General features: G+C 50.2%; 1 protein-coding gene across 2 annotated transcripts in view; it reads right to left on the reverse strand.

Moving 5' to 3' along the window:
- The window catches only part of SMOX (spermine oxidase), a 39,114-nt gene extending 27,145 nt beyond the window's left edge, over positions 1–11,969 (reverse strand). For both annotated transcript variants that reach the window (XM_024239027.3, XM_024239026.3), the window contains exon 1: positions 11,767–11,969. The gene's annotated coding sequence lies outside the window, so the exon portion shown is untranslated. The remainder of the gene's footprint in view (positions 1–11,766) is intronic.
- Between the last annotated feature and the right edge of the window lie 14,654 nt (positions 11,970–26,623).

Consider the following 26,623-nt stretch of genomic DNA (forward strand, 5'->3'; position numbering starts at 1 on the left):
AAAAGGAAAATATCCAAAGAAAAATCTAGTCACCAGATGAACCTCACAGCAAACCTCTATTTTGCCCCTCCTGTGCCAGGCCCTTTGCCGGGCACTTTCCATTCACTGCATCCTTTAATACTCATAAACTCTCTGCTGCCCATTTTACAGACGAGGAAACAGGCCCCAAGAGGTTCCGAGGCATGACAGAGTTCACCCGGATGGAGTGAGGGGCAGGGCAGGGCAACACTGCTCAATCCCTGCTCCGACCTCAGGCCCCCCACTCAGCCTCCCCAGGGGTGCGGCAGGCCCGAGGACTGCCCCGGCTCGACAATTCTCCCATCTTACTCCTCCCCACGTACTGATATGCACACATTGTGCCAGGCACTTGGGGCTGGCAGGAGTCATCTCAAGGCCTGATGGTTCACTCCAGCTTCACTGCCAAAGACCGGGGCTGCCACCGGGAAGCTACCTGCTTTCTGGCCTGGGCGCTTAGTGGGGTCCCTGCAGGTCACCCTGGTCTCCCTGCCCCATGCAGCTGGATTAGGCTTGCCAGGCACTAAACTAGCCAGGCCGCAGTCCTTCACCCTCAATCTCCTCCTCCATAAATAGGGCCAGGGACAAGTTCTAATTGCTTTGGCCAGCACAAAAGAAAATTCAAAAAGCAGGTAACTCATAACTGCCTCTAGACAGTCCTCGATCACCGGCCCGAGACTTTCTCCTCCTGGTGACTTCAGGGTACATTAACTGTGCCCTCCTAAGAAGTCCACAGGATTAACCAATAAAGCACTTTCCATAGAATTCAACCATGAAGCACAGTCCCCCACCCAAGCGAGAGTTGGAACCAGGTCTCAAAAGCCACTGGGGTTCATTTCAAAATGCACACATGGGCCATGCGCCCATGATTTAATCCATAAAACCCCTATGGAGTTGAGACACTGAGTTTGAACATAAACATATTCTGTAGGCCCTTTTGTGGAGTTCAAAGAGAGAATAACTCACTAGCTTCTGAAGCATCAAGAAAGGTCGGTTCTTAAAATCCTATCATCATTGTTATCACTCTATTTTTAGCTGAATACATCTGAGATACAGAGTGCAGTGCCAAGCATTTTGTGTGGAATATCTCAATCCTCACATCAATACCCCCATACTACAGAGGAGGCAACTAAGATTCAGAGAGGTTCCACAGCCTGCTATTAGCCTGTCTCTAAATTTTACTTAGTAATATATTAAGCCTCAGGCCCTGCTCTTTTTAAAATCTAATGAAGAAGCAGCTGGGCGCAGTGGCTCACACCTGTAATCTCAGCACTTTGGGAGGCCGAAGTGGGCGGATCACTTGAAGTCAGGAGTTTGAGACCAGCCTGGCCAACATGGTGAAACCCCGTCTCCACTAAAAATACCAAAATTAGCCCGGCGTGGTGGCAGGCACCTGTAATCCTAGCTACTTGGGAGGCTAAGGCAGGAGAATTGCTTGAACCCAGGGGGCAGAGGTTGCAGTGAGCCAAGATCGCGCCATTGCACTCCAAGAGTGAAACTCTGTCTCAAAAAAAAAAAAAAAAAAATCTAATGAAGAAGCCAAGTTCATTGTCTTTCCTTGAGTTACTTTTTAAACTCCAAACCTTTTCAGATTAACTCTCCAGGTTTTGCATTGTGTATGATTTTTTTTTTAATTTTCCAAAATAAGAGAGAGTAAAAGGTCCCTGTGTGTTTAACATTTAAAGGCATCATTTAAAAATATTTCCTAAGAATATATGCCCCTCGGTGGTGCTGGGTGTCTCCTAATTGAGTCATCCTAAAATCTAGCCAACTCAGCCTGCAAGGAGTATCACCACCACCCGCCAGGATCAGAGGTGCGGTGGCTGAGCTGGGCTATCCCAGAGGTCTGGTTATGGGTGGGGAGCAGTTGAAGGTATGAGGACAGGCTCTGAGAGAGCCATGGGGTTGAGGAAACGGCATCGAGACAGATGTCCCAGAACCTGAGTGAGACCCATCATGCCTCACTCAGGCCCCATGGGGCTGTATGGGGAAGACAGGACCCATGTGTCTGCCAGGGCCTAGCACAGAGTTGGCAGGGGTGGCTAGATTCTTTGTTCTGTTTTCTAATAAATTGCAACTCATTTCCAAGTTCTTGTTCTTCTGGCTTTAAGTCACATCTTCCTTAATGCCGTCCCTCAAGAAGCAGGTGGAGAAGAAGGGAATCTGGCCTAAGGGGTGCTGCAATGGCCCCCAGCTAGGCCACCATGCTCCACCTGAACCCAGATGCTTTTCCTCATCCTCCAACCTCCCAGCCCCAGATTTAGAGAGCACTGGGCTCCTACATGCTTGAGGAAGAAAGACAAAGGGGCAAAGGAGGACGAGAGAGTGGAGCTAGGGCTGGGTAGGAAAATCCACTGAGCATGCCCCACCAGGGCCTCCGGGTCAGGTCGGAGGGCCAACGTTGCCCCATGCACCACCGTAGCTCCTCCTGGGTACTATTTAAAATACCACACCCCGGCCGGGCGCGGTGGCTCACACCTGTAATCCCAGCACTTTGGGAGGCCAAGGCAGGCATCACGAGGTCAGGAGATAGAGACAATCCTGGCTAACATGGTGAAATCCCGTCTCTACTAAAAATACAAAAAATTAGCCGGGCATGGTGGTGGGCACCTGTAGTCCCAGCTACTCGGGAGGCTGAGGCAGGAGAATGGCATGAACCTGGGAGGCGGAGCTTGCAGTGAGCCGAGATCACACCACTGCGCTCCAGCCTGGGCAACAGAGTGAGACTCCGTCTCAAAAAAAATAAAAAATAAAAAATACCACAGCCCGTCTCCCCAACCTGAGCTGCTGAACAAAGAGCCTCACACCGCAGAGGAAAGGAGGTATGGCAGAGGCAAGGCAGGGTAGCCTCACTGACTGCCCTGAGAGTCTGAGAATAAGGGTCAAGTCCGCAACCTGGCCCCTCCCCCAGCTTCATGTCCATGAAGGGGCACAGCACCACCCCCTCCCACAGCCCACCATCACTCACACCCTGCCTCACATCTCACTAATGCACTGCTCTGATCGCATCACTGCCCTGCTCAAAACCTTCTGTGGGCTGCCACAGCCCGGTGAACGAAGGTAGTTAGTGCCTGATGCCTCCTCCCTGCCCGCAGGCCACTTGTCTCCTACACACACCCACCAGGATCCTCTGACTCTCAGACTCAAACCTGTGACTTCTCATTCTGTCCAGATCTCCCCACACAACTGGCCATTCCTCCAGGAAGCCAGTCCTGCTAGCTACTCACACCCTCATTCTTCTCCTCTACAGGCTACTCTGGTCTAACCAGGACACCAACCTAAGCCTTGTGCTGCTTTCTGCTGGCTCTTGCTTTCTTTCCTCATGTCCATGATGACAGGGCCCTCCCCAGGGTCCCTCCTCCAGCCATGTCAATCCAGTAGTAAGAGTAGCCAACCGGTATTAGAGTGTCACAACAACCCAGCCACCCTAGGAGGGAGGTAATATTACCCTCATGGTACAAATGAGGGAACACAGGCACAGAGAGGCTTAGCTTATTGTCCAGAGTTCACAACCCTGCTGTGTTAACCTCTGAGATGAAAGGCTGGGGAGAACTTGCAAAGCGAGGAAATGCCCAGGAGGTATAAGGAAAAGGCCCTCTCAGAATCCAGAAGACGGCCGGGCACAGCGGCTCACATCTGTAATCCAAGCACTTTGGGAGGCCAAGGTGAGCAGATCGACTGAGGCCAGGAGTTCCAGACCAGCCTGGGCAACACGGTGAAACCCCGCCTCTACTAAAAATACAAAAATTAGCAGGGTGTGGTGGTGAGCGCCTGTAATCTCAGCTACTCGGGAGGCTAAGGCAAGAGAATTGCTTGAACCCAGGAGGTGGAGGTTGCAGTGAGCTGAGATTGCGCGACTGCACTCCAGCCTGGGCGACAGAGCGAGGCTCCATCTCAAAAAAAAGAAAAAGAATCCAGAAGACCCAGGCCCAGCTACCTGGGGATCCCAGGCACCAGACAGGTCCTTCCAGATCCTTCGTCACTCACCCAGTGAGGCAGAGCCATTGCCACAAGAACCCAGGGCTGGCTCTCGGCCCAGAAATACCAGGGAGAAAAGGAAGGATGGCAGGGAGCTTCCTGGTAGAGGTGGGATGGGCACCTCTGAGGGCCCTGGTCAGTTGAGGTTCCCCCACGCACTGGCAGGGGGGTGGCAGTCACTACACCCAAAGGAAGGTGGGGAGGCAGACATGGGGGGCAAAGATTTACAGATGAAGAAACTGAGGCCTCAGAGGGGACCTGGCATGTCTCTCTCTGCAGTGCCCTCTTCTTCTACTGATTGTCCAAATGTGCCCATCCCACCAAGTCTACCTCTACCAGGAAGTCCACCTGTGCTACCATGTTCGTGGCCTTCCAGTGAACAGCATCTTTCCACATCAGCTTTTCCCAGCAGGTGTTTTCCTGGTGAGTGGGACATTATTGGCAGTCGTTTAAAAAAAGATTTCCATGGTCAGATCAGGCTGGGAAACACTAAACAGTTTCTTTTCTACAGGATTTGTCAGGACCTTTAATTCTCTTAAATGTATTCTGAATCTCCCATAGGGTAGTGGAGTGAATTTGCCAGTTTCTACCCTTATTTGTCCCCTGAACCCTTGAGATTGCGCAGAACAGTCTTTGAGAAATGTTATCCCCTCCCATCCCGCAGGACCGCCTGGCCCAGGGGCAGGGATCAAAGTGGGGTGTGATTGGCTTGGCCTTGCCCTCCTTTGAGGAGGTGCGTGTGGGATATCTGGGGAGCTCAGACTGAGAGCCAGTCAACCCCTACCCTGCCAGCCCCTCATGGCACTGCCCAGGGCAGCGGAACCTTTGCCCTTTGTGTCTGCCCTCTGTATCTTCCTTTGGGTGTGGTGACTGCTACTCCCCTTCCAGCATCTGGGGGGACTCAACCAACCAGTGTCCTCAGATACCCACCTCAGGCCATGTAAAGCCTGAGGTGCAAGGGGCCTTGGGAGACCCCCAAAGCAACCTGGATGGTTTTTTCCAAGCAAATTGCTAATTCGACCCCATCATTAGCATGTAAGTTTTAATATTAACTTTAATATTTAATATTTAATATTAAACTAAAATGTGTTAAGCTGACTCTCTGGGAAGAGGCAATGCCCCACCCAACAAACCCTGTGATAACCCCCCTGGAGGGACCTGAACCCCTCAGTTTACAGATGAGGAGACTGACACCTCAGAGAGGAGCAGACACTTGCCTGTAGTGGCCCAGCCAGGGCAGAGCAGAGAGAAGCATCCAGGCCCCCCCCACTCCCACGTACGCCGCAGAGGTGGCCAGAGTGGGATAAGACCCCCGACAGCAGCTCACGTAACCATCAGTGACAGCAGCTCACGTAACCATCAGCGGCAGCAACAAGGACTTGGGCCAGGGTGACAGGCACTGCACACACTGGGGTGATGGCCCGGCAGCTGGGGAGACTACAGTCTTTTATGAGGACACGTCACAGCTGGAGCTAGAGGGCTGGATCAGCTGTTTCCCCAATCTCTCAGCCCCGCCCTGGCTGGAGGAAGGGTGCTCACCCCAGATTGGTTGCCCACAGTGCCAGGCTCGGCTGTGGACAGAGATAAGGTGCCCTCCGTGCTGTCTGCATGTCACCCTGCCCCGGGATACAGTTACCCAAGATAACCCCTCGTGGTCTTGGGAGCTCCTTACAGTCAGAGGCTCTGGAAATCAGACCTATGTTCCTGGTCTATGACCCAAGCACCCAGAGGCCCTCACACAGCCCCAGCTCCCAGCAGAGTGGCCCCTGCATCTGACATCTTCTACAGTCCCCTCTGTCCTGCCCCCAGCCCACCTGCACCATCCCCACCCCCTATCCTGGCAGCTCCCTACACATCCCGCAACATAGGAGCCGCAGGAGCCAAGGTAGTTCCCTGTTCCACCCACCTGAACTGCACTCGTCCCTCAAGACTCCAGTCTAAATCTTTGCTATACAAAGCGTGCTCCATGGAGCAGCAGCATTGCACTGCCAAGGAGCTTATTAGAAATGCAGTCTCAGGCCAGGCACAGTGGTTCATGCCTGTAATCCCAACACTTTGGGAGGCTGAGGCAGGTGGGTCACTTGAAGCCAGGAGTTCGAGACCAGCCTGACCAACATGGTGAAACCCTGTCTCTACTAAAGATGGTGGTGGGCACCTGTAATCCCAGCTACTGCTACTCAGAAGGCTGAGGCAGGAGAATTGTTTAAATCCAGGAGGCGAAGGTTGCAGTGAGCCGAGATCCTGTCACTGCACTCCAGCTTGGACAACAGAGCAAGACTCCATCTCAAAAAAAAAAAAAAAAAAAAGGAAAGAAAGAAAAGAAAGAAACGCGGAGTCACAGGCCTCACCCCAGACCTGCTGAATCAGACAGGACAGACCTGCATTTTAGCAAGCTGCCTAGGTGATTTATGTGCATTCAAGTTTGAAAAGCACTTTTACAGACCACTGCTCTAATCAAGTAATTGCCCCCATGCCCTATAACCTTCAAAGGCTCCCCAGGGCCTACTGAATCAAGGCCAGACTCAGCAGCTTGGCAGCCAAGCCCTTTCCCAACCTGGCTTCAACCCACTCCAGGCCTGGCTTCAACCCACTTCTCCTCCTCCACCTTAGGAATGCCATCCCCTCCTCTGTCGGCCAAAGCCGCCCAAGATTTCAGAACCCTCCCAAAGCCTCACCTCCTCTGGGAGGAGGACCTCATTATATCACACCTGGCATGGCTCACGTTTATTTCCTGGAGAGCAGGAACCATGTCCTGTGTTCCCAAAGGCTCTGAACACCAGGCTGGGGCACAGGAGATGCCAGGTGCTGACCACAGCTAACAAGGCCCAGTGTCTACTTGTCAGGAAGTCCACCTCAGCTCTAGCCTGCCCACCTCAGGCTTGGCCACAGCCTTCACTTCAACTCAGCAGACAAGGGCTTGGACACCGTGGACAGGCCTCCTCCATGCTCCCCTGCCAGAGAAGGGAGCCCTTCCTGACAACCATGAAGGCTGGTGAGCTTCCAACAGCAATGTTTTCCCTGTGCCTCAGTTTCCACTAACCCTGCCTCCCTCTCTTCCTAGGAGGCTGGCAGGATCTGTCCAGATAGATGAGCAGATCCCCTCAACTCTGGGGCTCAGAATCAGAGAAAACACACCCCATCCCTGTGTGGTCAGCAAACTGTTCCTCAGCCAGCCAGCCAGCCAGGTCCCTGGGAGGCCAGGTCACCTGCCTAGAGTCATCCTCGTGCCAAACAGGAAAGCCTCCCAGGGCAGAGCTGTCACACCCTCCTCTCTCCTTCCTGGCCCAGTTCCTCAGCCTGGCATCCCAGGGGAAGCCTTGCCTCCTTTCAGAGTCTACAAGGAGAAGGCACTCCAGCATGTGACCTCCAGGGAGCAAAGAAAAAAAGTCCCTCTAATCCCATTTTACAGGCAGATGACGAGGGCAATGCTAAACCCAAAAGGGTGACATTCTAATGATGGCATCTCGGGCAGAAAGTGGTAGCTGAACCAGAAGCAGTAGACCTTCCCAGCACCCCAAAATCACAGTGTACGTGATGCCCAACCCATTGGCCTGGGTCCGGAGCCTCTCCTGGAAGAAAAAGTGGGGCAAGAAGCAGAAAAATTCGGTCACCCACTCCAAGCGAGGACCCCTTCTACCTTCTTTCACACCTCCCCAGCCCCCAAGGCCAGGCACCTCTGGGAGGCAGGAAAAGCCTCTTCTTAGGAAGCCCTCGGCTGACACATAACTGAGAGGCATGAGAGAAGTGGCAGAGTGGACTGATTTCAAGCATGGATTCTAGAGTCAAGTTGCCTGGATTCAATCCTTACTCTGTTATTATTTAGTTGTATGACTATGACTCAGCCTTCCCATCTGTAAAATGTTTGGATTCAATCCTCATTCTGTCACTATTTAGCTGTATGACTGTGCCTCAGTCTTCCCATCTGTAAAACGGGAATAAGACCTACCTTATAGAGCTGTTAAGAGCATTAAAGGAGTTAGCATTTGCAAAGTGCTTAGAACAATGCACGGCATGCAGTGACTATGCCAGGGTCCTGCCCTGCCTCTTGGCCTCTGCTTGATTCTTCCCACTCAGGATGCCCTCCTCATCCCCACCTATCCCAGCTCAAGGCCTTTCCTAGGCATGCCAGCCCGATCCCAGATCTGGACCACTGCCCCTAGTTCTAGCACCCATGCCGTGGTGTTACCTCGGCCCACCCCTGTCCCCCTGTCCAGGGCTCAGCTCCCCTCCCTCCCAGATCTGAGGTCCCCTGGCTCTCAGCCTTCCATTCTGAGAGTACCAGCCACACAATTTAACATTCACCTGGCTTCTCTGTGCAAACAGGAGAGCTGTTGATAGAAAGGAAAGAGTCTAGAGATAGAGAGAGACCACCCCAGGGCTGGGCGCCCAGCAGTCACCCAAGAGAGTGGGCTGAAATCAATCCCAGACTGCCCAGGCTGCCTACATCTTGTGAGCTAGAGAATCTCCCTCCCACCCAACATGCACACATATCCCTCTGCTGACCCAGCTTGGATTTCTACCAAAGAAAGCAAAGGAAATCATTTACCCCAACCACAGTGACACACACACAGACTCACATCCCACCGGCTGCCCTCGGCATACAGGCCTGCCCTTGAGCCACCCGTACCTTCTCCACTTCCCTTTTTCACATCCCATTAGCACCCTTAGATTCTTGCAGCAATCTGCACAATTGCTTTTGTGGAAAGAAAATAAAAATCCTCAGGGTCACTTGAAGTTTAAAGGGGGCTCCTGTGCTCACCGCAATACCCACCTCTCTGCCCAACCCAGCCCCAACCTGCCCCCCTGGATGAAGATTTCCTGGGCATCAGCTACATGCCAGGCACTGTGCTAGATGCTCCAGATACAGCACTGGTCCATTCAGTCAAGGTTCCCGCCCTTAAGAAGCCAGATAAGTCAAGTATACAAACAATTGTAACAAATGGTTGTGAACTGTGATAAATATAATATAGAAAGTAAGTCAGGTGCTATGATTAATTACAGGGGACTTCCCAAGACTGGGAAGGCATTTGAGGAAGGTATAATTAAGTGAAGACCTTAAAAATAAGAAGGAGAAAAGCCAGGCCAGTAAAGGGCACTGGAAAAACACTCCTGGCAGAAAAGATAGCACAAGCAAAGGCCCTGGGGCAGGAGAAAGCTTAGGTTGTCGAAAGGGCAGAAATGATTCAGATGTGTCTGTCAGGGAGAATGCAAAGGGGACAGTGGTCCAGATAAGGCTGGGGAGGTCAGCTGTGGCCAGAATGGGAAGGGTCTGGTAGGCTGAGGGAAAGCTTTGAGATTTTAATCAAGTGTGATAGGGAGCTATCAAGAATTTTAGAGAAATGAGATGGTCCCATCAAAAGTTTCTATATCATTCTTGCGGCTCTACTAAAATAGATCAGAGAAGGGCAAGTGCAGACCTGGGGAGAGGGTTATGTGGCTTGGCTTGGCTTGGCTTGGGGCAGGTAGCCTGGGGCCGAAACAGTGGAGTCAGAGCACAGAGGGCAGGCTTGAGATCAATTTTGTGAAAAGAACCAAAAGGACTTGCTCTTGGTGGAGTTGTGCTCCTGCTTTCCCATCTTTAAAAGTGAGTAGATGGGCCTGGCGCAGTGGCTCACGCCTGTAATCCCAGCACTTTGGGAGGCCAAGATGGGTGGATCACCTGAGGTCAGGAGTTCAAGACCAGCCTGGGCAACATGGTGAAACCCCATCTCTACTAAAAATACAAAAAATTTTTTGTATTTTTATGTATTTTGCATGGGCATGGTGGCGCATGCCTGTAATCTCAGCTACTTGGGAGGCTGAGGCAGGAGAATCACTTGAACGCAGGAGGTGGAGGTTGCAGTGAGCCGAGATCACGTCATTGCACTCCAGCCTGGGCGAAAAGAGCGAAACTCCGTCTCAAAAAAAAAAAAAAAAAAAAGTGAGTAGATCATGGGCCATTCACTGAGATGGGAAGGCCTGGGGAGTGCCATCAGGGTTCTGTTTCATCCATATTAAGTTTTTTGTCATCCAGGACATCATAAATCATCAGATGGGGGGTTAGGTAGAGAGGCTAGGGCTGGAGATAAAATCTGCTGTTTAAAACCATGAGAATGATGTACATTTAAGATCTGTGTGTTTGCAAATTGATGCTTGATTTTTAAAATCATAAGAAAGAATGAAATGGGGAAGGGTTTGTAAATAGACTAGGGAGAGAAGCGGCTACGGACAAAGCCCTGGGGCCCTCCAACATTTGGAGCTGAGTGAAGAGTTGTCTGAAAAGAAGTCTAAGAAAAAGGGCAGCCAAGAAGGGAAGAAAACCAGAAGCCAAGGGAGGATACTGGTTCTTGAAGGAGAGTGTTCAAGGAGACAAGGAGAGGTGGAAGAAGGCTTGCTTTTGGGGGCGTGGAGCTCACTGGAGAGCTTGGCTGAGGCTGTTTCAGTGAAGGGGTGGGACCGAAGTCAGGGCAAGCCAGCAAAAGAACGGAAGAGCTGTGCTCTGAAGGAGCGAGTGCAGAAGGCTCTCCAGAGAAGTTTTGCTGTGAAGGGAAGAAGGTCCGAAGCTGGAGGGAATGAGGGATTAAGGCAAAAAGGGGGCTACAAAATTGGAGAGACAGGGTGCCAAAGCATATTTCTTATAATGCTGTGGACGATCCAGGGAGATAGAAGCCACTTCTAACACTGGAGAGAGGGGAGGTAACTGCAGAAAGGGGGACAGGGAGAGGACCTTGGAGCCCAAGCGGAGGCAGGGCCAGCGGCAGGAATTGGGATGCCCTCTCCGCCTAACAAGAGGCCAGGGGGAAGTGGTGGCCGAATGCAAATGTGGGGGCTTCACTGCACACACTTTCGGATGCATGGCACCCCGGCCCGCGCCGCTCCCGGTAACCCCAGGGCACCTACTGCTGGCTCCAATCACGGCCAAGTTGCCCCCACAGACTGGTACGTGATGTGCCACCAACAGCAGGTTCTGCAAACAACCTGTGGGCACCTCTCACTATACGTGCCGGGCAAGGAGCGTATCTCATCGGGCCAAGTCCCCCTGGCGCAAGCTCCGCGGACCCCTCAACTGCTCTAAAGGAGCCCTCGCCCCTACCCCAGGGCAGTGGCTTCCCTCAGCCCCTCCCACAAAATGAGCCCTCCAACACACCCGAACCCTTTGCGAGCCCGGCTCCCGCTAAGCTCGGGGCAACCCGTGAGCCCCTAGTTGGCCCTTAAGAGAAAGCTGCTCCTCACCCTGCCCGGGGCCCCAAGGGGACCACCCGGACGCCCGGAGCCCAGAGGGGGAAGTCAGCACAGCCTCTCCTGGCGTTCGGGCCATCACCCGGGAGCCTTCTGTCCTCTCCCCGGTGCCCACCCTCCCGGCAGCCCGAGTCGTCGCGGGGCGTCCGCGCCCGGCTTTGTCTGCGCCCACGGAACGCGCCTGCAGGGCGCCCGGGACGCTCCCCTCCCGCACGCAGCCCGGGGGTCCGTCCGGCCCTCTACCCCCGGCGCCCGGCCCGGGCCGCGCAGCCCTGGCGCCGGGATCGCCGCCACCCCGGCCCACACCACTGCTTACCCCGGCGGGAGCCAGGGGGGCGCGGCGCCCCCTGCTCCCCGCGAGCCTCCCGGAACGCCCCGCACCCCCGCCCGAGCGCCCGAGCGCCGCGCTGGCCGCCCAAGCCCCGGGCCGGCCGAGCCCTCGGGGACCGCTCCGGGCCCCTCACCCTCTCGCGGCGGCCGCAGCCCCTGCCTGCGCCCGGGGGAGGCTGAGAGCCGGGGCCCGGGGCCCGGGGCCGGAGAGCGGGCGCACCGTACCTTTCCCTGCTGAGCCGGGGAAGTAAGTCTGCGGCGAGCGGCGCTCCGGTCTCGGCCTCCTCCGTCTCTGCTCCTCCGCCAGCCGCCTAGCTTCCTCCTCCAGCCGCCGCCGGGACCGTAGGGGCCCGAGCCAGCCACCGCGGCCTGTGTGGGGCCCCGCTCCGCCTCGAGTCCCCTACCCACCCCGCTCCGGCCCGGCCCTCCGCCCCGCCTCTGGGCGGGGACCCGCCGAGCTCCTCCCCGGGCCCGCCCCGCTGGGAGCCGGGAAGCTAGAAGCCCCTGAAGCCGGAGACTGCTGGATCCCTGCCTCGGAAACCCGGGTCCCGCGCCCACATCGGGGCCTGCACCCCCTCCCTCCCTAGCAGGGGTCCCCCGTCCCTCAGGGGACCCACCGCGGGACAGGCCCCGGCGTGTAGCTTAGGGCGGCGGCAGAGGTCCAGAAGCCAGGAGGGTAGAGGTGGCCCTGGAGAAAGGGGGTTTGATGCTCCCCTCCAAAAGGGAACCGCTTGGGGACAGGCTTCAGGACTGGGGCAAGTGAATTTCAGGTGAGGTTTCCTCTCAGCAGAAAAGGCCTTGTCATTGCCCAAGCTATTCTATCCCTTGGAAGCCTCTTCTCCTCACCCCTCCCCACAAATCCCTATGCCCTCTTGGGGTTAAAAGTTAGTCTACATGTCGCAACCTCCTCTGTGAATCCTCCTGGGTCTCCAAGGAGAGCGGAGTATTTGTTAGGTCTCAGAATTATATCTCCTAGATTTGAATTCTGCCCCTAAGTAGCCTTAGGTAAGCTTAATCTCTTTGCTTCAGTTTCTTCATTTGTAAAACAGGGTTAATAAATAGTACCTACTCCAAAGAGTTTATTAAATAAGGCCGGGCGCGGTGGCTCACGCCTGTAATCCCCACACTTTGGGAGGCCGAGGCGGGTGGATCACCTGAGGTCAGGAGTTCAAGACCAGCCTGACCAATATGGTGAAACCCCGTTTCTACTAAAAATACAGAAATGAGCTGGGCGTGGTGGTGGGCGCCTGTAGCCCCAGCTAATCGGGAGGCTGAAATAGGAGAATCGCTTGAACCTGGGAGGCGGAGGTTGCAGTGAGCCAAGATCACACCACTGCACTCTAGCCTGGGTGACAGAGCAAGACACCATCTCAAAAAATAAAAAAAAAAAAGTTTATTAAATAAAAATATTAATATGGACTTGATGGATTACAAATGATGGGAAACTATGCAAATTGGCTTGGTGTAAGCAGACAGGTAATTTATATGCTCACATAAAAGGTGGTCTGACTGATTCAGGTACCAAGAAGCACAAAATACATCAGGATTTGGTCTTCCTTCCCCTATCTTTCATCTCTGTTCTTTGCAGTAGGAAGTTGGCTTCCAGCAGCTCTAGGCTTCACCCTCACAGCCCAAGTCCTCATTTATTTCAGCAAAAAGCCAAGGTGACACCTAGTTGCCTTGGACTGGTTCACATATCATTCCAAACTAATCACTGAGGTTCTGATATTCAGATTAGTTGGGTCTGAGTCACACACCCATCCCTAGAGTCAATTCATCCTAATTCATGTGGATGGAGAGTGAGGAAAGGTGATTTCAGGGCCCTGTTTACCTTTAGAAGATGAACGGACCCAGAGCTGTGTGCCAAGAACACATTAAGTTCCCAAAAAGTATTAGCCATGGTTGAAGACCTTCATTACATTTCAGGAGTGCCAGTACCTTTTGAACATCCTTCTATGTTAGGGGACCTTCCCATGTCATGAATCCCCAACCCCTCCCCACATGCCAAAGCCAGAAACACTCTTTCCCAGTCTCCTTTGCAGCTGAAGCACTGGCAGCAGCCAGGCCCTGCCAACAAGATGCACCACTGAAAATTAGTGTATAGGAGTGAGCAATGCTGGGAACATCAAACAGAATGCATCTTTAAAAAATAAAAATAAAAAAGAAGAGAAGCAAGCAATGTGAGGAGGCAGGAGTCACCCAGAATCCACCGGGAGGAGGGTGGAAGGATGGCACTGGAGGCTTTAAGGGCAACAGTGGCAGAGATGCTAGAGTACTTGCCCCACTGAACTGAAGATGCACATCTCAGTTGCCCATTGCTACATAACAAGCTGCCCAAAATGTAGTGGTTTAAAACAACGATTTTTTTTTTTTTTTTTTTGAGTCAGAATCTTGCTCTGTTGCCCAGGCTGGAATGCAGTGATGCGATCTCGGCTCACTGCAACCTCCGCCTCCTGGGTTAAAGTGATCCTCCTGCCTCAGCCTCCCAAGTAGCTGGGATTAAACTCAGCTAATTTTTTTGTATTTTTAGTAGAGACGGGGTTTCACCATGTTAGTCAGGCTGGTCTTGAACTCCTGACCTCAGGTGATCCGCCCACCTCGGCCTCCCAGGCACGAACCACTGTGCCCAGCTGAATGATTTCTAATTTCTCACAATTTTGGGGGTTTGCTGGACTCAGCTGGACAGTTCTGCTGCATGTGATGTTGACTAGAAGCTTGGCTGAAGCTGGAACAATCAAAATGGCCTCTTTCTCCGTGGGACCTCTCCAGCAGGATAGCCTAGACTTCCTTAGCATGTGGTGGCTTGGCTTCCCGGAGGGTGAATATGGAAGCAACCAAACATCTTACAACCTAGACTCAGAACTGCCAAGCCATGATTTCTACCACATTCTATGGCTGAAGAAAGTCATAAGGCCAGCCCATATTCAAGGGAAGGATAAATCAACTCCACCTCTTGATGGAAAGAGTGGAGTGTTGTACTCATTTGCTAGGGCTGCCATTACAAAATGCCACAGACTAGGGGCTTAAACAACTGAAATTTAGTTTCTCACAGTTCTAGAGGCATTAATCCAGATCAAAGTGTAGGTGGGTTCCCTCTAGAAGGGAGAATCTGTTCCAGCCTCTCTCCTATCTTCTGGTAGTTTTCTGGCACTCTGATGTTCACTGGCTTCATCACCTTCCCATGAGCTAGCTCTCAAATCTCCTCTTCTTTTGTTTTGTTTTGTTTTGTTTTGGGGTTTGTGTGTGTGTGTGTGTGTGTTGTTGTTGTTGTTGTTGTTGAGACGGAGTCTCACTCAGTCACCCAAGCTGGAGTGCAGTGGCGCGATCTCGGCTCATTGCAAGCTCCGCCTTCCGGGTTCACGCCATTCTCCTGCCTCAGCCTCCCAAGCAGCTGGGACTACAGGCGCCCACCATCGTGCCCGGCTAATTTTTTGTATTTTTAGTACAGACGGGGTTTCACTGTGTTATCCAGGATGGTCTGGATCTCCTGACCTCGTGATCCTCCCACCTCGGCCTCCCAAAGTGCTGGGATTACAGGCGTGAGCCACCGCGCCCGGCCTGTTTTGGGTGTTTTGTTTCGTTTTGTTTTGTTTTGTTTTTGAGACGGAGTCTTGCTCTGTTGCCCAGGCTGGAGTGCAGTGGCAGGATCTTGGCTCACTCCAACCTCCACCTCCTGAGTTCAAGTGATTCTTCTGCCTCAGCCTCCCAAGTAGCTGGGATTACAGGTGTGTGCCACCACGCCTGGCTAATTTTTGTATTTTTAGTAGAGATGGAGTTTCACCATATTGGCCAGGCTGGTCTCGAACTCATGACCTTGTGTCTCAGCCTCCCAAAGTGCTGGGATTACAGGCGTGAGCCACTGCGCCCAGCTCAAATCTCCCCTTCTTATAAGGACACCAGTCACATTGTATTAGGGCCCACTCTAATGACCTCATTTAGCTTGATTACCTCTGTAAAAACCCCAGGGGCTGAAAAACAAACTGTTTATCCTCTGCTGTCACACCCCAACAATCAATACAGAACACTTCTGTGACCAAACATGGGAGATTGCTCCCCAGTAAGTAAGCAAGCAAAGCAATTCTGCACTGGGCAATTTCTTTTTTCTTTTTTTTTTTGAGATGGAATTTCATTCTTGTTGCCCAGGTTGGAGTGCAGTGGTGCGATCTCAGCTCACCGCAACCTCTGCCTCCCGAGTTCAAACAATTCTACTGCCTCAGCCTTCCAAGTAGCTGAGATTACAGGCATGTGCCACCACACCCGACTAATTTTGTATTTTTAGTAGAGACGGGGTTTCTCCATGTTGGTCAGGCTGGTCTCAAACTCCCGACCTCAGGTAATCTGCCCACCTTGGCCTCCCAAAGTTCTGGGATTATAGGCGTGAGCCACTGCACCCAGCCAGCTGGGCATCTTCTAATGCAACTCAATTCTGACGCTATCTATCTAGAGATAGTGGCAGATCCCCCAGGTTGAGGGCTCGGTCCCGCAAGACTGCCCCAGCTTCAGATGCCTATTGCAAGACAAGGCCTCTGGAACTTCTGACCAACCAGCTTCAAGTTAGTGTTCCCATGATCCCTTCTTTGGGCTTGATTAATTTGCTAGAGTAGCTCATAAAACTCCAGGAAACATGTTTACCAGTTTATTAAAAAGGATATTTTAGGTCAGGTGTGGTGGCTCACACCTGTAATCGCAGCACTTTGGGAGGCCAAGGCGGGTGGATCACCTGACGTCGGGAGTTCAAGACCAGTCTGGCCAACATGGTGAAACTCTGTTTCTACTACTAATAAAAAATTGGCCAGGCATGGTGGCACATGCCTGTAATCCCAGCTACTTAGGAAGCTGACCAGGAGAATTGCTGGAACCTGGGAGGCAGAGGCTGCAGTGAGCCAAGATGGTATCACTGCACTCCAGCCTGGGCAACAGAGTGACTGTCTCAAAAAAAAAAAAAAGGATATTTTAAAGAATACAAATATTTCTAGCAGTGGAAGAAAAAAATAAATACATTAGTTAAGTAATTAATTTAATACCTTTATTTAAATAATACAAATAAATAGCCAGATGAAGGGATTATACAGGGCAAGGTCTGGAAGGATCCTGAGAACAGGAGCTTCTATTCTTATGGAGTTCTATTCTTATGGAGTTGGGGTACAACGCCCTCTGAGCACGTGGATGAGTTCTTGTTCCTATGAGTTCAGCTGTCCAGAAACTCCCCAAACCCCTCTTCTTAGGCCTTTTATGGAGACTTCATTGGATAGACATGATTGGTATAAGGACAACTGTGTAGAAATGTGATTAGACAAAAAGGGTATAATCTAATACTAACAGACTGAGTGGGGAAACCCAGCAAGGCCTGTCTGTTCAGATTCTTCTTAGCCTCCCCGTGCAGCAGTCCTTCCTCCAGGGAATGGGGCAAGACCCCTCTGAAATGAGGATTTTATGACCTGCAATTAGATAAGTCAGAGAATTTCTTTATGGCGAGCTCCAAGACAGAAAGATGGGGGGAAATTAGAATATATCTTTAATTTCTACGGCCTGCCTTGGGGAGAAAAAGAAGCAGGGGAAAGGTGGATGAAGGTCGGAGAGAGCAATTCTGTCTTCTGAGGCCTAAAGTCCCCCAACATTATAACAAAAGACTGCCTTTCACCTTCATGGCTCTGAAGCTGTTCTGAAGCTACTTCAGGAACCAAAGACAAAAGGACAAATAATTTTAACAAAAGATATGTTTTGGTCATTTAGGAAATAATAAGGGCTATGGGAGTTATGAACTAAGAACCATGGACAAAAACATATGTGTGTGTGTGTGTGTGTGTGTGTGTGTGTGTGTGTATACACATACACAATATAATCATGTATTTGCATGTGTATGTATATATATACGCAGTATATTGTGTGTGTAATATACACACACACACAATATATGGTGTATATATATACATACACACACACATACACACAAACAATATATCATGGCTTATCTTCAACTAAGGTTGTATCCTGTGGTACTCAGGGTTATGACCCCAGCATATTTGGAGGAACGCAATTCAATCCATAACCACTGTGCATCGGGAATTGAAGGACTCCTTGGCAGCCATCTTTGCAAGTAATCTACCACCAAGCTGAAGCCCCCAGGAATACCTTGCTGTTGTCTTCAAGAACAGATTCCTAGGGCAGGCAGGTTCAACTAAAGCCTGGGAACTGCAAATTCTCCTTACAAGTCACACCAGTAGCACCAGCAGCCTTGGGTAGAATCTGTTTTTCTACCTCACCAAGGAGGCCTTTGGAGCCTGATTGGTGTAAAATGGAGTGGAGCTGAGAAGTCTCATGGTTTCCTCACAGGACAACGAGAGGAAGGAGGTCGGGTGCCGGTATCTAATGACCAGCTGTGAAGCATTCAGCAAGTTTGGAAACCTCCATTTTTGTCTTCTGTAAAATGGAGGTAATGATAAAAGTCTGCCTCTCAGGGATGTAGTGAGGATTAAAAAGAATAAAGAGTATGAAAAGTGATGTCCAAGCCATCAGGTCCTCTCCAAATGTCAGTAATTATTAGCACCAGTCTCTGTCACATTAGTGCAGCTGACTTAGATTCCATTTTGTGTTGAAACATTAGTAAAGCATTGATCACAGTCAGATTTCACATGTGCGGAGCACTTCACACCCACCATCACAGGGCACTGGGTTACCATGTATGATGAAAGCTGAGTAACAAAGAAGGGCTTTAAGAAATATGTTAGCTACAGTAATGCTGGCTAGTGGAACACAGACCCAAGAATATAATGAGTCCAACATAATAGAAGTTTAGATCTTACGGACACAATAAAGGAATATTCCTGTTTCATAATGGCCTTCCTCCACACAGTGATTCAGGGATCTAGGCTCATTCTATCTTGTGCCTCCAAAAACCGTTAGCGTCTTGTAGTAATCTGCATAAAATCAGCAGCAGAGGAAAGTCTTAGCTTGAAAAATGACATAGTTCCACTCACATGCCATTGACCAAAACCAGTCACATAGTCACATCTAAGTACGAAGAAGGCTGGGAAATGTGTCCTAGCTGTATATCCAGGAAGGGTAGGAAAGTGATGTTTGGTGAACAGCCAGCACTCTTTGCCAAGAGAAATTTTATAAAGGAATGGGTCATGTATATCCACAGAAATGTAGTTTCCAGTTGGAAAATATAGTGGACTGACGTATTGGCCACGTTCCTCACTTCCTTACATAGTATTTTGCATCCACATTCTTGCCACGGACTCGGAAAAGAGGATTATATTTTCCTAACTACTGATATTGGGCTTGACAATGTGGCTTTCCCTGGCCAATGAAATAGGGAAGAAGTGGTAGTGTGTCCCTATTGAGCCTCAGCTTTAAGAGTTCTGGCATGTTTCCACTTCCTTGTGCTTTTATCATCTCTGTTAAAAGTCTTTTCCTAGACAGCCACTGCCCTTCAGCCTAGGGCCACAGAATGAACACAGGAGAAGACCCGAACTCAATCCAGCACCCAGAGGCAAACTCACCCAAAGAGTAATTTGAGGTAGAGCCGCCTATCTGATCCAAGCTTAGCTCAGCTTGTAACACCCAGCTAACTTATAGATACAGGAGATCAGTAGAGTCATCCCAGACACCCTACACACATGAGAAATAAATGGGAATTGTTGTGTGCCAATTTCATGGTTGTTTCACAGCACTGTCATGGTGACAACTGGCTGACACAGAGGACAAATAAAGAACACCCCTCACTTGCCCAGTCTTTTCATAACTTGTGTCAGTGTCGTATGATTGAAAAAAGAATTAGAAAACAAGAAGGTGCATGGCTTAAAACCAGGCCTGTATGGTCATGCAGTAAATGAATGTTGCATCTGAAGTCAAGGCCAAACTGTATGCCTTATCATCTCCTCTACACATATTCTGACTGGTTATCCTCAGGTTTTTCCTCCAAGACAGAAGTCCCTGATTTTCAGCCAACATTTTTGGTTACTGTATGGTTGTCCCAATGGAACAATGATGCATTGATGAAAAGACACTAATAGACCCAGGCAAAGGATGAATCCAAGTTCCATTCCTGTGGATAAAAGCTCCAATTTTGTACACCCATGGGTGGGAGATACTGCAGCAAGCTCTGATGGGAAGGCAAGCCTCCGTGGCCTTCAGGTCCCCATTGAAGAAGGCCAACTACTGCTGAGACCACCCGTCAACATGAAACTCCTGACAGCTCACTAAGGCAGACTGCATACAAATCACCTGGGGACTTTGTTAAAATGCAGGTTCAGATTCAGCAGGTCTGGGATGGGGCCTGAGGTTCTGTGTGTGTTTCTTTCTTTCTTTTTTTTTTTTTTTTGAGATGGAGTCTCACTCTGTCACCCAGGCTGGAGTGCAGTGGCGTAATCTCAGCTCACTGCAACCTCTGCCTCCCAGGTTGAAGCAATTCTCTTGCCTCAGCCTCCTGAGTAGCTGGTACTGCAGTCGTGTGCCACCACGCCTGGCTAATTTTTTGTATTTTTTAGTAGAGATGGGGTTTCACCATACTGGCCAGGGTGGTCTTGAACTCCATCTAAAAAAAAAAGTGACCTTTTAATTTTATTTTATTTTATTTTAGTACCTGACCAACTTGTTACCCACGCTAGAGTACAATGGTGAGATCTCAGCTCACTGCAACCTCCACCTCCCGGATTCAAGCGATTCTCCTGCTTCAGCCTTCTGAGTAGCTGGGATTACAGGCACTCGCCACCATGCCCAGCTAATTTTTATATTTTTAGTAGAGACAGGGTTTCACCATGTTGGCCAGGCTGGTCTCAAACTCCTGACCTCAGGTGATCCACTCACCTCGGCCTCCCAAAGTGCCGGGATTACAGGCGTGAGCCACGGCGCCCGGCCGAAACACTTGCTTTTTAACCAGGACGATTTAATACCTGTTTTATATCAAAACAAGGATAGAAACATGGAGATGAGCTTGACATTTATGTGAGTTTTTGAGGTGAAATCCCAGGCTTCAAAGTAATTCCAAGTTTGCTGCTGATGGCCTCAAGTTGGGGCTAGGATCTGTCCTTTGGAGGGTTCAGAGAGGTTGTCAGATTTGCAAGTGAAAATACAGGTTACCGCCCTCAGAAATAATACCACACATCCACAACCATCTGATCTTTGAGAAACCTGACAAAAACCAGAAATGGGGAAAGAATTCCTTATTTAATAAATGGTGCTGGGAAAACTGGCTAGCCATATGTAGAAAGCTGAAACTGGATCCCTCCCTTACACCTTATACAAAAATTAATTCAAGATGGATTAAAGACTTAAACGTTAGACCTAAAACCGTAAAAACCCTAGAAGAAAACCTAGGCAATACCATTCAGGACATAGGCATGGGCAAGGACTTCATGTCTAAAACATCAAAAGCAATGGCAACAACAAAAGCCAAAATGGACAAATGGGATCTAATTAAACTAAAGAGCTTCTGCACAGCAAAAGAAACTACCACTGGAGTGAACAGGCAACCTACAGAATGGGAGAAAATGTTTGCAATCTACTCATCTGACAAAGGACTAATATCCAGGATCTACAAAGAACTCAAACAAATTTACAAGAAAAAAACAACCCCATCAAAAAGTGGGCGAAGGATATAAACAGACACTTCTCAAAAGAAGACATTTATGCAGCCAACAGACACAATGAAAAAATGCTCATCATCACTGGCCATCAGAGAAATGCAAATCAAAACCACGATGAGATACCATCTCACACCAGTTAGAATGGCGATCATTCAAAAGTCAGGAAACAACAGGTGCTGGAGAGGGTGTGGAGAAATAGGAACACTTTTACACTGTTGGTGGGACTGTAAACTAGTTCAACCCTTGTGGAAGACAGTGTTGTGATTCCTCAAGGATCTAGAACTAGAAATACCATTTGACCCAGCCATCCCATTACTGGGCATATACCCAAAGGATTATAAATCATGCTGCTATAAAGACACATGCACATGTATGTTTATTGTGGCACTATTCACAATAGCAAAGACTTGGAACCAACCCAAATGTCCATCAATGATAGACTGGATTAAGAAAATGTGGCACATATACACCATGGAATGCTATGTAGCCATAAAAAAGGATGAGTTCATGTCCTTTGTAGGGACATGGATGAAGCTGGAAACCATCATTCTCAGCAAACTATCGCAAGGACAAAAAACCAAACACCGCATGTACTTACTCATAGGTGGGAATTGAACAATGAGAACACTTGGACACAGGAAGGGGAACATCACACACCAGGGCCTGTCATGGGGTGGGGGGAGGGGGGAGGGATAGCATTAGGAGATATACCTAATGTAAATGACGAGTTAATGGATGCAGCACACCAACATGGCACATGTATACATATGTAACAAACCTGCACGTTGTGCACATGTACCCTAGAACTTAAAGTATAATAAAAAATAAATAAATAAATAAATAAAATACAGGTTACCCAGTTATGTCTGAATTTCAGGCAGACAATGAATAATTTTTCACTAGAAGCACTGGCCCAGCCACACAGCAGTGAGTGGCAGATCTGGATCCCCCGAGCCCAGGACTACCTGGATTTTCACCATCATTCTTGGTGTGTAATCAGCCCAGGAGGCCAGATTCCTGGAGAGTTTCAGGTAACCTCAGTAATTCCACAAATCCCTTTAGAGCAGCCCAGGCCACACCTCTAGAATTGGCTTATGTGAGTTTTGTTTATTCCTTGATTTTTTCTTTGATAATCTTTGTATGCTTAGGCCCTTATCTCAGAGTTTAAGAGTCAGGTTATAGGCAAGTATCTTAAAATCAGAGCACCCATCTTTTTTTTCCTTTTTATTTTATTATCATTTTATTTATGTATTTATTTATTTTTTGAGACACAGTTTCGCTCTTGTCTCCCAGGCTGGAGTACAATGGTACTCTGCCTCTTGTGTTCAAGCAATTCTCCTGCAACCTCTGCCTCTTGGGTTCAAGTGATTCTCCTGCCTCAGCCTCCTGAGTAGCTGGGATTACAGGCACTCACTACCACACCTGACTAATTTTTATATTTTTGACAGAGACAGGGTTTCACCGTGTTGGCTAGGCTGGTCTTGAACTCCTGATCTTAGGTGATCCACCCACCTCAGCCTTCCAAAGTGCTGGGATTACAGGTGTGAGCCACCACACCCGGCCTAATATTATTTTTTTAATCAGCTTCTTCAGATTTAGTAGTAGTAGTAGTAGTAGTAGTATTTTGAGACAGAGTTTCATTCTTGTTGCCCAGGTTAGAGTGCAATGGCACAATCTCGGCTCAGCACAACCTCCACCTCCCAGGTTCAAGCGATTCTTCTGCCTCAGCCTCCTGAGTAGCTGGGATTACAAGCATGCGCCACCACGCTCAGCTAATTTTTTTGTATTTTTAGTAGAGACAGGGTTTCTCCATGTTGGTCAGGCTGGTCTCAAATTCCTGACCTCAGGTGATCCTACTGCCTCGGCCTCCCCAAATGCTGGGATTACAGACGTGAGTCACCGCGCACAGCCAATTTTTTTATTTTTATAGAGACGGGGTCTTGCAATGTTGCTCAGGCTGGTCTCGAACTCCTGGCCTCAAGCTATCTTCCCGCCTTGGTCTCCCAAAGGGCTAGGGTTACAGGTGTGAGGCACCATGCCCAGCCTTTCAAGCACTTTTTTTTTTTTTTTTTTTGCCTCAGGTTCCTCCAACTTTCTACTTAAATGCCATCGCCTCCACCATCTGTCCTCTCACAGGCCTGCCCCCTTCCCCAGCCCATACCACCGGCCCCTGGAAACCTTTGTCAGTTTCCAGCGTCACCCTGAACAGTAGCCACTGCACAGCATTTAGAGAAATCAAGAAAAACAAAGGAGTGCATCTCAAATCACATGAATTAAGGAAGGGCCCGGTCAGGGGAGGTGGAACAGGGAGGGGGTGTGGTGAAGGGCACCCATCCTGCAAGCCCTTTAACTTGTCTGGCTCTAACTCCTTCATGAGGAATCAGAGCACCACCGGACAAGGTGCCTACTAATGTCGCCCCTCTGGCATCTCCCTTTCTGCTTCTTACTCCTCCCCTGACCCTGTGAGCAGCTGCAGGCCACGTGCTCAGCCTCAGTCAGATCTTTTCCGAGCCCTGAGCCATGCCAGGCAGGCTGGGGCATCCGTGTCAACAGCACAGGAGATGACCTCGGCCCAGCTGCAAATCCCACAGCATCCCAAACATCAACTCCAGTGGGGCAGCCTGACCTGGTCGTGGCTATGTGTATGCCTGTGTATGTGTCAGCGTCCTGGTTCCCACCCCACCCTGTGGGGGTCCTGGTGGATGGCCTCGCTGGCCACAACCCACTGGGTCAGCAACAAGTAAACACGATGGACTGATGGCTGCTCCAAAAGCAGATGCCACTCACTATCTAAACAGGAAGGAAACGCTCAACCCATGGGAGGGCTGCCTCCATGCTCTCAGTGATGCAAGAGAGAGGGAAGGAGAGAAAAGAGAAGGGGGAGGAGAGGAATGGAGAAGAGCAAAGGCAAAGAAGTAGTGAAGGAGTCAGGGAGAAGAAAGCAAGGCAAAATTGAGGACATCACAAAACCAAGGTCTTGGGCTGCTGTTCCCACCAGGTGCCTTGCGCCCTCCAGGTCCTGCTCCTCGCCAAGCTTCCCTGCCTCCCACTTATCGCTCCAGCCCTGCCCCTGGCCAGCCCACCCCATATCTGACCTCCTGCCCCTCACCCCACCTTCCTCCACTCTCCTGCTAGCCCCTGCCCCTGCTACAGCTTGTCCTAGAAATCCTCAAGGATAAACCCACCCCCAGGGTTCCCTTCCTTTTGCACAGAAAAGTTCCAGAGGGCTGGGCTTATCTTCTCTCCTTTGGGGCAGCTATGATATCGTAGGATACACAATTTCTCCATTTTCAAATAGGGACACTGAGCCCTCCATTGGTCCACCCAAGGCCGCCAGCAAATGAGGAACAAATCTAGCCTTTCAGCTTCCGTCCTCTTTCCTGATCCACTTATTGCTGATCTTTCTTGGCTTGCCTCCCCTGGTCTCGGAGGTAACTGTGCCTTGATGGGAGCATCCCAGGGCTGGTGACTCAGGTAGGGGGAGGCTGGAGCCGCCAACTTCCTGGGAGGAGCTGTTAGTTACCCATTAAATAGACCATCCTCTGAGTCACTGGAAGGACTGGGAAATCCTGGAGGTTGGGAGAGGCTGAGTCATCTTTGTCTTTATTTCAGCAGAGAAGAAAAAGGCCTCCCACAGAGAATGGCCAAGCCAGTTCACTGCTATTTCCCAACAGAAATGAAAACTGGAATTGGGCCATGTGGAAAGTTGGACCAGGCCACAAGAAGGTCTTCGGGACCACCCTGAAAGAGGTGACCCAGGGAGAGAGAGTCCAGAGTCCTTTCAAATCACTGTGGGCAGGAGCAAAGGTCAAGATAGGTGAAACCTGATATTCAAATGCAGGCGTGGAAAAAGTATAGGTACATTGAAGTGTGTTGTTTGCCTTGATAAATAATCTTTCATTAGAAAGATTCAGAGTTCCTCTGAATGGCATTCTATGCTTGGAAATTTCCAGGGTTTACTTATAGTTCTGTCCCTGGCGAAGAGAGAAGGCACCCCTGGAGCTCATACCACAGGAACTTCTGCCTCCTCGAAGAACTGAAGCCATTCTCACCCAGACGTTGTGGGTCATCTGCATGCGCTGGGCTCCTTCGCCCTAGTTCAGTGCTTCTCAAACTTTCAGAATCACCTGGAGAGCTTGTGAAAAACAGATGGCTGAGCCCCGCCCGCGGAGTTTCGGATCCAGTAGGTTTGGGGTGGTGCCCCATGGTTTGCATTTCTTAGTTTCCTGGTGATGCCGATGCTGCTCGCCCATCAAGCTCACTTTGAGAATCACTGATGGAGTTAGACCCACCTACTACGCTCTCTGCGCACACCCCAGAGAGCTCTCAGAGAGAGAGCGCTGCTGGGGAAATCACTCAACCCTGTCCTAGGGGCTGTCTGTCCCACCCTGCTGTCCCTTCTGAGACACAGGAGGCATCCCGCTCCTAGCAAAAGCCATTCACCCCACTGTGCCCCTCCTCCTTCAGTTCTCCCTCCTCTCCTGTTTCTTCCATCTCTCCCTCTCTCATGGACTGTCCCCATAAACATACACACATTTTCCAGCCGCTCTCATCTAAACAAAACAAGGTTATCCTAACCTCCTTATCTGCCTCCAGCGACCATGCCCCTCCTCGGTGATATTCACAGCAAACCTTCTCCGAGGGTTGTGGGTCTTTCCCATCCCCAGCTTCTTCCTTCCCAGCCCACTGCAGGCCAGCTTCCTTTTCCAGCACCTCCCACGTGGCCAAATCCGATGGTCCCCACCACTCAATCTCTCAGAAATATCCAGTCCACTGACCGCTGCCTCCCTCTGGGAAGGCTTTCTGCTCTAGACGTCTCAGACCCTACACTCTCCCGGTTTTCCTCCTGCCTCACTGGACAATGCTCCTCTGAATGTGGGATGGCCCATCTTGGTCCTGACTGCCTCCCCTTCCCCACACTCTCGCTAGTCCCATGGCTTCAACGTGGTGTCTGCTGAATCTACATCTAGAGCCCTGGTTGCTCACTAGAGCTTGGATTTTTATCAAACTACCTCCTGAGCACCTCAAACTTAACATGGCCAAAATAAAATTCTTGATTTCTTCTGCCCAACGTGTGTGTGTGCATGTGGTAAAAGATACAAAGCACAACATTTATCATTTTAATCTTTCGTGAGACAGGGTCTCGCTCTGTTGCCCAGGCTGGGGTGCACTGGCGCAGTCATAGCCATCCTCCTGCCTGGGCTCAAGCCATCTTCCTGTCTCAGCTTCCTGAATAGCTGGGACTACAGGTGTGTGCCACCATACCTGGCTTTATTTATTTATTTGTTTATTCATTTATTTATTTATTTTTGTAAAGATGGGGTCTCCCTATATTGCCCAGGCTGGTCTCAAACTCTTGGCCTCAAGCTCCCTCCCAAAACATTGGGATTATAGACATGAGCCACTGCGCCCAGCTCATTTTAACCATTTTTAAGAGCGTAGTTCGGTGGCATTTAGTATATTCACAATTTGTGTGACATTACCACTATCCA

This window comes from Pongo abelii, chromosome 21 (assembly GCF_028885655.2).
Source record: "Pongo abelii isolate AG06213 chromosome 21, NHGRI_mPonAbe1-v2.0_pri, whole genome shotgun sequence".
NCBI classification, from domain to species: Eukaryota; Metazoa; Chordata; class Mammalia; order Primates; family Hominidae; genus Pongo; species Pongo abelii.